This window comes from Sus scrofa, chromosome 13, assembly GCF_054392235.1.
Source record: "Sus scrofa isolate SSC_HxYL_T2T_F1_AM1 chromosome 13, Sscrofa_HxYL_maternal_Yorkshire_Landrace_v2.0, whole genome shotgun sequence".
NCBI lineage: Eukaryota > Metazoa > Chordata > Mammalia > Artiodactyla > Suidae > Sus > Sus scrofa.
The window spans coordinates 28552717-28564841 of record NC_139395.1 but is presented as its reverse complement, the minus strand read 5'-3'; the positions used below and the strand labels follow the sequence as shown (position 1 = coordinate 28564841).

Here is a 12125-nt window from a genome sequence, read left to right as displayed (position 1 = left end):
AAAAATTTAGTGATTGTGCTTTTAACATAGGTGTATGACTCTTGAGTATAAAATTCTTTTTTACTACTTTGGTTAATTTGGAATTATTGCTTAATATTCTCCTTAATTTACATTCTTTTGTAGAGTTAATATGTATAGTGAACATAGATGTGAATTGATTTGCTATATTGGTCCATGTCTCCACATTTATTAAATTCACTTTGGAAGAATTTAAGAGTTTTGGGCCATTTACCTGATCAGCATAGATGCAAAAAAGAGATAGCTTTTTTATTGAGATGTCCAAGGCTGTCACGTTGACCATGCTCTATTCCTGCTATTTTGGCATAAGGTAAGCTCATAACACAATCATGAGGCTAAAATAATTGTTTAAGGAGTTCCTGTCATGGCTCAGCAGAAACAAATCTGACTAGTATCCATGAGGACCACAGGTTCGATCCTTGGTTCTGCTCAGTGGTTTAAGGATTGGGTGTTGCCATGAGCTATGGTGTAAGTTGCAGGCACAACTCGGGTCTGGCATTGCTGTGGTTGTGGCGTAGGCCTGCAGCTATAGCTCCAATTCAGCCCCTCGCTTGGGAACCTCCACATACCACAAGTGCAGCCCTAAGAAGCAAAAAAAATAAAATAAAATAAAATAATTTTTTAATAATGAGAGCAGAACACATGCATATGTAAGCAATTTGCAATCTTGTTTTGATTCATAATAGGAATTCCTTTTCCTAAAGGGCATGTTGAGTTAGCTAGTTTAAGACTTGACTTTATGTCAGCGAAATTGACCAGATATTTGGATATTTAAATGAACTATTTAGCATAGTTAACATATTTTTTAGACTGCAGTTTGTTGTACCATCTACGTTTTAAAAATTTACTGATTCTTATATTTTAAATTTATTTATTTATTTATTTATTTATTTAGTCTTTTTAGGGCTGTACCCACAGCACATGGAGGTTCCCAGGCTAGGGGTTGAATCAGAGCCATAGCTGCTAGCCACAGGTACAGGCATAGCCACAGCCCCAGCAACGCAGGATCCGAGCTGCATCTGCAACCTACACCACAGCTCATGGCAACTCTGGATCCTTAACCCACTGAGGAAGGCCATGGATTGAACCCACATCCTCATGGGTACTAGTCAGGTTCATTAACCACTGAGCCATGATGGGAATTCCATATATTTTAAATTTAAAACACACTATGCTGTGGCATTTTAAGTGTTGTCAGTGAATGCCAAAGTTTATCTATAAAGGAGCCATTAGTTTCTACTAATATTGTAGAACACACCAATGTATAGGAGAAAATTGGGGTTACTACCCATGAGTTATTCCACTTTCCAGTAAAAAAAACAAATCTCTCTTTCCTTCATCTTAAGGAAAAATGGTTTTCCTGTGTGTTATAAAGGTCATACTTTTAAAAATGTTTCAGGTAAACTTGGGCTGTTTGTTACTTTATCAAATCACAAACAACTGATAGCAGCCCCATCCACTTAGGTCATCTTGTCTGCAAATTGGTATTCATTCCGCTATATATAACCAATAGCTATAGTCCTACATTGCCTAAGTGTTCTAGGAAAAATTGTCAGAGAGGAGAGAATTTTGTCAAAACCTGGGTATTCTCTCAGGACTATAGTATGTGAACATCATTTTCCATGTGCTATGGCAGAACAAAGGGTGAGATTATTTTAGAGTGCCAGGTAGCTGTACTAGAATGTGATCTTGGGAGTTCCTTGGTGGCTCTCAGGTTAAGGATTTGGCATTGTCACTGCAGCAGCTTGGGTTGCTGCTATGGCATGGATTTGATCCCTGGCCTGGGAACTTCCCCGTGCTGCGGGTGTGGCCAGAACATATGTGTTCTTGCCTATGTTGTATTCCTAAGATGTGGACTTCTAGGTTCATATTGTGGTCATACAGCAGAATTTAATGCATCTCCAAAATCCTATAGAACAAATAACCATGAACCTGCTTCAGGTTAATGCTATTAAAATCCTCTTGTTCTGTCTTTTAATAACTAGATTGTGTTAATCATTTATTTTATGCATTTTCTCTAGGTTAAATAAAAGACTAGTTCTCTGCCAACAGATATGTAAATTTAGGAATTTTTATATTGAATAGATGAAAATTTTAACAGTAATTAACATGGAATCAGTGAACAAATAAACACTTTACACAAGTTAATTATTTTAGCTCCATTTCCCTAACCTTTGTCACTTGTGGATTACCACTGCACAAATTTGGCCATATCTGAGTACCATCTGTATTACCTTAACTTGACTTATCTTCTCAACTTAAAGTTATTTAAAGGGAAATGGGAAATCAGGTGACACTTGTCATAAAGAGGTGACGATTATGAAAAATAAATGCAAATCTAAGCAGGACAACATTATTAAATTCAAGTAGTTACTATTTTCTGCTTATCCTAAGATCCATTTTCTTTGTTATGAAGGAATGTTAGCTAATAGGTGAGAAATGGTGGTGACATGCATACTCCATACTGAAACTTAATCCTTGATATAATCAGTAGAAAAGAAAACTAGAAAAGGAGTACCTTTGGTACTTGATCTACTTACTATGTAACATTATGCTGTTTTAAGTGCCTCTAGCCTCAGGAACCTCAGTTAAATCATCCAAAAGTTCTCTGGGTGGATAATTTTTTTTAAATTGAGGTATAGTTGATTTTACAATATTACAGTAGCTTCAGGTGTAAAACATAGTGATTTGTTATTTTGATAGATTATATTCCACTTAGAGTTATAAAATATTGGCTCTATTTCCAGTGCTGTACATTACATCCTTGTATTTTATTTATTTTATGTCTAGTAGTTTGTATCTTTTAATCCCTTCCCCTAATTGCACCTCTTCCATTTCCCCCGCTAACCACTAGTTTGTTCTCTGTACCTGAGAGTCTGTTTCTGTTTTGTTATTTTCTTGTGTGCTTTATTTTTCAGATTTCCATGTATATATGAAAACACAGTATTCATCTTTCTCTGTCTGATATTTCACTAGGCATAATGTTCTTTAGGTCCTTCCAAGTTGCTGCAAATGGCAGAATTCCATTCTTTTTAATGGGTTATTAATATTCCATTGACTATATATACCACATCTTCTTTATCCATTCATTTGTTGATGTAGGTTGTTTCCACATCTTAGCTACTGTAAATAGCACTGCTCTGAACATTGGGGCGCATATATCTTTTTGAATTAGTTGTTTTCTTCAGATGATCCCCAGAAGTGGAATTGCTGGATCATGTGGTAGTTCTATTTTAAATTTTTTGTGGAAACTCCATATTGTTTCCCATAGTTGCTGAACCAGTTTATGCTCCCACCAGTGTAGGAGGGTTCCATTTCTCCACATCCTTGCCAGCATTTAATTGTTGTTCTTTTTGATAATGGCCATTCTGACAGGTGTGAGGTGATATCTCAAGATGGTTTTTGATTTGAATTTCCTTGATGATTAATGATGTTGAACATTTTTTCATGTGCCTGTTGGCCATCCATATTTCTTCTTTGGAAAAGTATGTATTCAGGTACTCTGCCCATATTTTAATTGTTTTTTTTTTAATATTGAGTTGTATGAGTTCTTTAAGTATTTTTAATATTCATTCCTTTTCAAACATATCATTTGCAAATATCTTCTATTCAGTAGGTTATCTTTTCATTTTGTCAATTGATTCACTGTGCAAAAGGTTTTAGTTCTGATTAGGTCCTATTGGTTTATTTTTGCCTTTGTTTTCCTTGCCTGAGGAGACACATCCAAAAACCATTGCTAAGGCCTATGTCAAAGAGTATACTGCCTATGTTTTCTTCTAGTTTTATGGTTTCTGGTCTTACATCTAAGTGTTTTTTTCTTTGTCTTTTTAGGGCTGCACCCATGGTACGTGGAAGTTCCCAGGCTAGGGGTTAAATTGGAGCTGTAGCTGCCAGCCTATGCCACAGCCACAGCAATGCCAGATCCTAGCTGCATCTGCAGCCTACACCACAGCTCACGGCAATGCTGGATCCTTAACCCACTGAGTGAGGCCAGAGATTGAACCCCCATCCTCAAGGATTCTAGTAGGTTTTGTTACCACTAAGCCACAATGGAAACTCCTTATGTTTAAATCTCTAATCTCCATTTTGAGTTTATATTTATATGTAGTATGAGGAAATATTCTAATCCCATTCTTTTACATGGAGTTGTTCAGTTTTCCCGGCACCAATTGTTGAAAAGACTTTTTTTCCTCCATTGTATAGTTTTGCCTCATTCATCATAGGTTAAGTGACATTTGTCATAGGTTAATGTATGTGGGTTTATTTCAGGATTCTCTAGACTCTTGCATTGATCTGTGTGCCTGTATTGTGCCAGTACCATACTGTTTTGACTATTTTAGCTTTGTAATATAGTCTGAAATCCAGAAGTGTTATAATTTTGGGATATTTTGTGGCTCTATACACATTTTAAAACTATTTGTCCTAGTTCTGTGAAAAATGTTATTGGTAAACATAGGCTTTGCATTAAATATGTGGATGCATTGGGTGGTATGGACACTTTAACAATATTATTTCTTCCAATCCATGAGTGCAGGATACCTTTCCATTTCTTTTTGTCATCTTCAGTTTCTTTCTTCAGTGTCTTAGAGTTTTTTGGTTACAGGTCTTTCAGTTTCTTGGTTAAATTTATTCATAGGTATTTAGTTCTTTTTGATATGAGTGTACATGAGATTATTTCCTTAATTTCTCTTTATGATAGTTCATGATTAGTCTGTAGAAAATCAACAGATTTCTGTATATTAATTTTTTGTTAGTTTTTAAAATATAATTTATTAGTTCCATTTTCTGTAGTGGCAATGAATTAAACAACTGGATATTTTAAACTGGGAAAAAATGTCTAGAGTCTTTTATATATAAAAAAGCAACAGTCCTTTACTGTGGAGGTAGGGAAAATGATATTGTATATTTGTGACAATTACATCATATCAAAACAAATTATGAGAAATTTATTCTTTGTTAAGTTAGTAGGGTACATTTTAATGTTGTGGCTGCTATTTGTATAGGTCAAATGTAAATTTTTGCAAGTGTCAGTCAAACCCAAATTTAAACTGCTAATGTAGGAGTTCCTGTTGTGGCTCAGTGATAATGAACCTGACTAGTATCCATGAGGACCTGGTTTTGATCTCTGGTCTCACTCAGTGAGTTAATGATCTGGCATTGCCATGAGCTGTGGTGTAGGTTGTACATGTGGCTTGGATCCGAGTTACTACGGCTGTGGAGTAGGCTGGCAGCTGCAGGTCCAATTTGACCCCAGCCTGGGAACCTCTATATGGCTCAAGTATGACCCCTAAAAGCAAAACAACAACAACAACAACAACAACAACAACAGAGAGAGAGTTGACTTTTAGATATTCTTATGTGGCTCAGCAGGTTAAGGTTCCATTGTTGTCACTGCAGTGGCTCTGGTCCTTGCTGTGGCACATGTTCCATCCCTGGCCTCGGAATTTCCATATGCTGCAGGCAGAGGCAAAATAAATAAATAAATAAAGGAGAGAGAGAGAGAGAGTTGACTTTGAGAGAAAAAATAGTTCTCTCTAATAGGAATTAGAGAGCCAGCATGACTTGATTAGTGATCAGCTCATAGCCTAGGAGCAACTAAGTCAGTGGAGAAAAGCCAGGCTGAATAGACTAGGCCAAATGCTTGTTATTTTTAGGTCACAAATTTAAGAGAAAACAAAAAATCTAACTCTTTTTATTCTCCCAAAACTGAACTTGATTTTTATATTGATCCCCTGCTCCACATATCAGAAAACATAATCAATTAACCTAAAGGCAAATTTTGATGTGTTAGTGATTTCTTTGTTATGTCAGGGTTAAAGTCAGACAAACAGGATTACCCTTCTCTTTCTTCTTCTTCCATGGGTGGTATTTGGTTCCAAAGATTCATTTGGCATCAGGTACTGGGACTCTGAGACTGCCTGAACTGGTATCTGCTCTGAGTGTGGTCACCCTTCCACGTTGCCCTCCTTAGAAGTGGGCACAGCCCTGCCTGATTTCCAGTTTCCTGTCCACTTTCTTCTTCGTAGCTGTGGCCCCTTGACGTGAAGGTGGAACCTCTGTTGGGGAAGCACTCCTTCTGTCAGCTCACCCTCTCAGGGCTGGGAAGCCTGGCCTGCTCTCCTGCTCTCTGGGCTGGAGACACTGAGGCTGAGCAGAGCCTCCTTGTTCCCTGACACCTTCGAGAGCTGACTCTCTTCCTGCCATCCCCAGTCACATGGCGCAGGGGGCCTCTACATGGCTAGGACCTCCCAGAGTTCCCTGTGGGAAACGAGCCCCCAGCCTTACCACTCTTGAACCCCCAAACAGGGTTCCATCAGTCACCGTGCCCCTTTCTTTGCCCCCACCCCAGACTTCACCCAAGTGAATTGGAATTTGAATCTCTTCCAAGATTTTCTGCTCCTTGTGTCTGTCCTGCTTCCTTAGAGAAGCTTTTATCTTATCCAGGAGGGACAGGAAGAGTTTGTTCAGTCACAGCTCTTGTGACTCTCTGTCTTCTGCTTAGACTATTGCTTTTTAAAACCCAAGAATGTACCCTCTCTCCCTTGTCACTGTGGGGCAGTGTTCGCCTCACACACTGCTTTTTGATGATGGGAGGCTTGTGAGGTCCAAAGTAAATTGTGGAAAATAGTGCAGCAGCAATTTCCCCACATAGCATCTTGCCATTTTTAAGGGACTTCGCAACGTTAACTAAAGACATAAAGAGTTTGGAATTAGACGAAACCCTGATCCTCACACACATGAATTAAGCCTGAGCAGGAGGTGAGATGTATTATGTAAAGGTGATGCAGCCAGAATTCAAGAAAGAAGGGCCTCAAAACCTTCAACCTTGCTTCTTTGGCCTTGAAACAATCTATTTCTGAGTCTGGGAAGAAATCAGGTGGAAGGAGCCTGATCACTGCAGAGTGAAGGGTGCTGGGACTTCGATGCAGCATCCTGCCAGTCCCTGGAAATTCTGCCCAGGGGAAGGCTGTAGCGGACTCGGTCCATCTGTTGAGTCTCTTCCTAATAATTTCTGTCTGATTGTGGAGCCCTCTGCTGGTCTGTGTGGGGAGAAATCCCACACCCACTCCCCTGGTCATCATCTTCTCTCTCACTTCCATCTCCTCCCATGGGAGTCATTCTCCCAATAACTTGGTTCCAAGCTTTGGCCCCTCCTCGGCTCCCACTGTCCACAGACAGTCACCTAGGCCCTAGGCCTCGTCTCACAAGGTCACCTATGCTGAAATCACTATCATAGATGCCCCTGCCTACCTCTTCAGCTGTGCCCAGTACTGAACCTTCTCATATCGCTGCACGCAGGGTGAACTGGACACTGGGCTGTTCTCCAGGTGTGGCCCTCACTGAGCTGACTCCTGTCATTTGCTGGAACTATTTCTTCTCTTTAGAAGCTGCCACTCAAATATACCTTCCCTCACACCAAATCCATGTCCTGTGCCCACAGAAAGCCATCATTCTCCATGATCTTCTCAAGTGAAACATTTGCATCTCCTCCAACCCCCCTCCTGTGGTTCTCTGGGTGGACCGCCCACGCAACGATCTGTGTCTGACCTCTGGTGCCTTCTGCACTGCTGGGCACACAGGACGATTGCTGAGCATTTGAAGATTAAAACTATAATTCAGTCATTTTATTTCATTTTACAAAGGAAATGTATATTTTGACCCCTTCATAAAGGGAGAATAAGTTTTCCTTTTATAGGGAGCTCTTCTTGCTGCAAATGTTCTCTTCCCTCTTTGTTCGGAAATTACTGATTCTTAACAAAGGGAGTTCAGAAAAATAGTAAGTTGATACAATACTTGGTCAGCTGGAGGAATATGTGTACTCTATCTTTTGTTCAATTTGTAGTAATTAAGAGCTTCCGTGATGGGGTTGTGAATTATAGTTTCAGTAGACTGGGCATATAGTGTAAAGTAACTATTGAAGCACCAGGAATGGGAGCTCACAAGGCTATTGTAATGCATCATGAGATGGTAGAGCAGAATATAGATCAGTGCACAGGCTGCAGAGACCTAGTAACTCCAGTTTATTACATGCACATGCTTTCCAAAAATATTTGCTCAAAGGTACAGTTAAAATGTGTTAAAAGCAGGAGTTCCCATCGTGGCTCAGTGGTTAACGAATCCGACTAAGAACCATGAGGTTGCTGGTTCGATCCCTGGCCTTGCTCAGTGGGTTAAGGATCCGGCGTTGCCGTGAGCTGTGGTGTAGGTTGCAAATGTGGCTTGGATCCTGTGTTGCTGTGGCTCTGGCGTAGGCTGTCAGCTACAGCTCCAATTGGACCCCTAGCCTGGGAACCTCCATATGCCGTGGAAGCGGCCCAAGAAATGGCAAAAAGACAAAAAAAAAAAATGTGTTAAAAGCAGCACCTCCTTTTAAGAAGAGAAGTAGTGTTTCAGGCCTGGGGAAGAACATACATATTATGTTACATTTGAGGTAAGCAGTGGAATTGTCCATGATTTCACATCTCCCAATGACGAGTAGGAGGCTGAGTCAGTGTAGACCTTAGGGCCCGCCTCGTTCATGTCCCGGCTCTGCAATCTTGGTTCTACAGTTTCCTTATCTCAGTCATCTATAAAATGATGAAACAACACTCTTCAGAATGGGTGTGAGGAGAACATGAGACTAAGCTTGTAAAACCCTTCCCAGGGCCTCCTCCCTGCTGCCCCAAAGGGAAACAGTAGCTTTTTGGTGTCATCCTCACCACACAGTAATCTAGCAAATATAACTTTTTGACACTTTTAAGTTAATTGCATCTTGTAATGAATTTTGTAATTTCCTTCTAACTTTTAAAACATTAATTAATTTCACTATTTTAATAAAACCTTGAAAGGAATATGGAATGTTCCAATTTTAAACTAGTTTTATTTGAATTTTAATGGGACCAAATACTCATTTGTAGTAGGAATCATATAGATATTTATCAAGGGTATATTGTATATGATTGACACTGAGATATGACCAGCTTCTATTTTTTTAAAAGACAAATTGGTTTTAATAAAATAGAGTAAAATTGTCAATGTAAATGTGTGTTCTATTTTTGGGAATAGTTGAGAAGCATGGCATTTTCAGTGTGCTAATCTGAAAGATTGAGAGATGCTTTAAAACTCAAAATGATATGGCCAATATTTGCCATGAAATTGGTTATTAATATTTAAATAAAGAATAAAAATTTTTTAAAATACCTATTTAGATTTTTATCATATTTGCTTTCCTGAAATTACAAAGGGCTAAATATCCATTTTGTGATGGTGAATATAAAAAATAGTGATTTGATAAAGTAGAAAAAGAGGGATAATAATTCTCCTACCCAGGATTAGCTAAAGTTGTTCAGGAAATCAAGAAGGTTTGCAAATGTTACAGTCAGATTCCCAACATTACCAGTCTCAAATTTTCTTTTTCTCCCCAGTCCTAACCCCTGGATTACTCACATCTCAGTAATCCTGCCAGAATACCCCAGACTGCTGAACTGGTCATGAAATCCTGACTTGTTACGATAGAGAAGCAGGTGCCTGAGAGACTGTTTGGGTGGCAAGACTAAAAATTACCTTTAATCTCACTTTGGTCTAGGTGATGGGGTTGGGAATTGCCCTTTAAATGGAAAAGAAGTAACAGATTAGGTGAAAATACTTTTAACATGTAAAATGCAGTACAAGGATTAGTATTCAGACAATGTAAAAAGCATTTACAAATCAATTAAAAAAAAGTTTGGGACACCACACACACAAACAGAAAACTCACCAAAGGAGTGCACTAACCTCATCAGCACTCAGATAAACAAAATAAAACAAAATCAGATTTGCAAAATCCAAATGACTGATAATATGTAGTGTTGATCACAGTATAGAAAAATAGATTCTCTTCTTGTCAAAATACAAATTAATTCAGCCACTTTAAAATGTATTTGGTGGCGTTCCCTGGTGGCTCAGTGGGTTAGGGATCTGGTGTCACTGCTGTGGTGCAGGTTGCTGTTGTGCTATAGGTTTCGATCACTGGCCTGAGAACTTCTGTAGGTATGGCCAAAAGTAAAATAAGATAAAATAAATTTGTTAACATAGGAAATATATGTATTCAAAATCCAGCTATATAATTTCTCCTTATTTACCCTAAGACAACTCCTGTGCTTATGCACAGTGAGGTATGCACACGTGTACTCACTGCAGCATCATTTACAGTCATGAGAAATTGAAAGCAGACTAAGTTCCCATCAAGACAGTAGTGTCTGAGAGACTAGGATGCATGCAGAACATGTAGTGCTAGTCAATAGTGATTATAAAGATGAGCTATAATTGAGTGTGCTGGCAAAAAGAAATCTCCATGACAGACCGAGAAGAAAAATTGTAAAATAGTCTTATGTGTCACTACTTATTTTAAAAGAGGGGAAGACAGCATGAGGTAATACTATAGATTTTCTACAATAGTAGCTTTCAAAGTCTTTTTGGAAATGCCCCTCAGTAAGACACACATTTTACATCTCGACTGAGTGGACTCTTAGCACATGCAGTGCACACTGAGATTTTTCTATCCTGTTGTATTTCATTTCATGGGATTGCATTCCACTTCTCAGAATGCTGGTCATGACTCATTAAACTGCTTTAGGACTCACAGTTTGAAAAATATTGTTCTGAAGATAAACATTGAGTTATGTAAATGGATAGAAAAGTAACTGGAAGGCAGTACACCAGGCTGATATCAGAGGTTACTTCTGGGGGGGTGGCTGACGGATGGGTGGTAGTTCCATGGATCCTTGAGTCTCTTCTGTGATACTTAGGTTGTTTTACATGGTTTTGCTTGATTTGCAATGGGCATGGGTAAATATACATTTTACATTTCTTTTCTAGAGAGTAAGCAGTCAAAACTATTTTCAAAAGGCAAGGACTTATTGGGATTGAGAGAGTAATGGTCAAAGGTCTTAAGGAAAATAATTTTTTTTTTTTTTTTTGGTCTTTCTAGGGCTATATCTGTGGCACATGGAGATTCCCAGGCTAGGGGTCAAATCGGAGCTGTAGCCACTGGCATACGCCACAGCCACAGCAATGCAGGATCTGAGCCGTTTCTGCAACCTACACCACAGCTCATGGCAATACCAGATCCTTAACCCACTGAGCAAGGCCGGGGAGATCAAACCTGTGTGCTCATGGCTCATGGATGCTAGTCAGATTCCTTAACTGCTGAGCCACGATGGGAACTCCAAGAAAAACAATTTTAAGTTACACGCCTAACTGAGTGGTTTAGAAGACAGGCATTCTAGATAATTATCCCTGCCATGGATTAGCACGTTCTTGTGGCAAGTAGAGTCAAAGCCATGTGACACCCACTCAAAAATGTCAACACAAGTCTAAGAACTCTCTTCCACGCTGTGAGATTTTAACTTGTTACCTATGAATGTTAAGTCCACATGCCAGAAACATAAAGTAGTCAACATAAATGTGATAAAAAAAACAGGCTCTCTAATTTCAGAAAATGCAAAGTTAGTATTCCTGTAGCAGCATCAACTTGGTTGCATTAATTTGGGATATCAGTCTAGGCAAACAAAGAGTTAGGTTTTAATGATCATTTCTGCAAGCACCACTGTAGAAAACATGTACGTACACTTGGCCATCTCTACAGGCTGGAGCAGATAGCTACCTCCAGCTTTTGTTTTGCATTTCAGAGCTATCTTTATTCTTTCTGATTTACCTTCACATTTTTACCCCCAAGGGTAATTTATTAGACCGCATTTCAATGGTCAAGTAAATGATGCTTAAAAGAAGTTAGACACAGTTTCCAGAGGAGACAGTTTCTTTACATTTTAAACATTTAAAGAAGGTAGGTGTTCTCGTCGTGGCTCAGTGGTTAACAAATCTGACTAGGAACCATGAGGTTGAGGATTCGATCCCTGGCCTTGCTCAGTGGGTTAAGGGTTCGGCATTGCCATGAGCTGTGGTGTAGGTCGCAGAAGCGGCTTGGGTCCTGCGTTGCTGTGACTCTGACATAGGCCGGAAGCAACAGCTCTGATCAGACCCCTCGCCTGGGAACCTCCATATGCCACGGGAGCAGCCCAAGAAATGGCAAAAAGACCTAAAATAATAAAAAATAAAGAAGGTATTAAACGTAGATGAACTAGAACTAG

The 12125-nt window shown here is 39.2% G+C and overlaps 1 protein-coding gene across 18 annotated transcripts in view; it reads left to right on the top strand.

Moving 5' to 3' along the window:
• The window catches only part of NEK10 (NIMA related kinase 10), a 178728-nt gene that overhangs the window by 135707 nt on the left and 30896 nt on the right, over positions 1 to 12125 (top strand). The gene's annotated exons all lie outside the window — the stretch shown is intronic.